General features: G+C 31.4%; 1 pseudogene; it reads right to left on the bottom strand.

Annotated features, from left to right (window-relative positions):
• Nucleotides 1-361: 361 nt before the first annotated feature.
• On the bottom strand, nucleotides 362-461 carry LOC129518941 (U6 spliceosomal RNA; annotated as a pseudogene).
• Nucleotides 462-1,501: the final 1,040 nt, after the last annotated feature.

The following is a 1,501-nucleotide window of genomic DNA, read 5'->3' on the forward strand; positions in this document are numbered from 1 at the left end:
TATAAATTTCATATTTCTATGTAGGGTATTATATTTAATAAAACATTGAAACTACTTTCCTTTTATTTCTCCTTTATATAACAGTTCATATATTTTACTGCCTTTTTAAAACTTATCTATATAAGCATATTACATATGAATTACATTTCATGGTAATAAAAAGCGCCTACAAAATTATTTGTTATAAAAAGGGAACAGGTTTTGATAGATTTGAGAACCCCCCTCTATGCCATCCTACTGTTTGTTTTCCCCATCTTGTCTTTTAAAATAATGCATAGTCACTATCACTTTTTTTGCATTTATTTTATTAATTATTAATTTCATGAGATTCACTCACTTTGTTTTGAATATTGGTAGTTTTTTTAATATGGAATACTTTATGAATTTGCATGTCTTCCTTGCACAGGGGCCATGCTAATCTCTGTATCATTATAATTTTAGCGTGTGTGCTACTGAAGCAAGAACTTGGCAATTTTTAATATTTTCATTCCTGTATGATATTCCATTGTAAAAAAAACTATAATTCACTTATCTATACTACTCTTATACCCCCAGTTTTAGTGAGAAATAATTAGCAAATATCACTGTGTAAATTTAAGGCTAACAACATGATGGTTTTCAGTGTCAGTTAACTATTTAGAATTATAAATTAATAAAATCAAATTTAATGAAGCAATCCTGATAAATGTCTAGGTTATCGTCAAGTCCAAAAATTCAAGTGTCAAGAATTTTTTCTCTTAAGTATGTTTTGTACAAAATGTTTTTGATCCCATTCCTTTTCTCCAGGTTTTCCCTTCTCTAAGTCATTATTATCTTACTTATGTCTTAGTCCTAATCAATATGTGTTAAAAGATCTTTCAGATGGCACCTGGGTGTCTCAGTTGGTTAAGCATCTGACTCTCAATTTCAGCTCAAGTCATGATCTCAAGGCTGTGAGATCAAGCCTCAAGTCCAGCTCTGCACTGGGCATGGAGCCTGCTTAAGATTCTCTCTCTGCCCCTCTTCTCATCTCTCTTGCCCCCCCCCACCGCCAAGAAAGAACAAAACCACGAGCTAATCTGTATTTGATCCAATAGAAAATCATTCTATAATAATTTGAGTGCTTAAAACAGTCAAATTTTCTGGTTTCTTATTTCATTACTTCTTCTGTCATTAAAGTTATATCTGACTTTTTTTTTGCCTATCTCTGAAAAGGTCCTATTCCTTTCTTAATGAATGTTTAATTTTTGTGATCTGGATTAAGATCATTGCTTTGGAAAGAAAGCATATTTATTATATCTGATTCATCCTATATGGGTTTCATCCCAAATTATCTTCCTCTACACCAGCCAAATATATTACTATATGCTAGGTCAAATGTTAAATACTGGATATGAGGGAGGTAAAAAATTAATATCCATTTCTGCTTTCAAGGAGCTTACCTTCATTGTTACATCAATTTGCATCCCCATTTCTTAACAAGAAATAGAAGACAACAGTATTTGTATACATAGCAATATCA

This window comes from Nyctereutes procyonoides, unplaced genomic scaffold, assembly GCF_905146905.1.
Source record: "Nyctereutes procyonoides isolate TBG_1078 unplaced genomic scaffold, NYPRO_anot_genome, whole genome shotgun sequence".
In the NCBI taxonomy this organism is placed as follows: domain Eukaryota; kingdom Metazoa; phylum Chordata; class Mammalia; order Carnivora; family Canidae; genus Nyctereutes; species Nyctereutes procyonoides.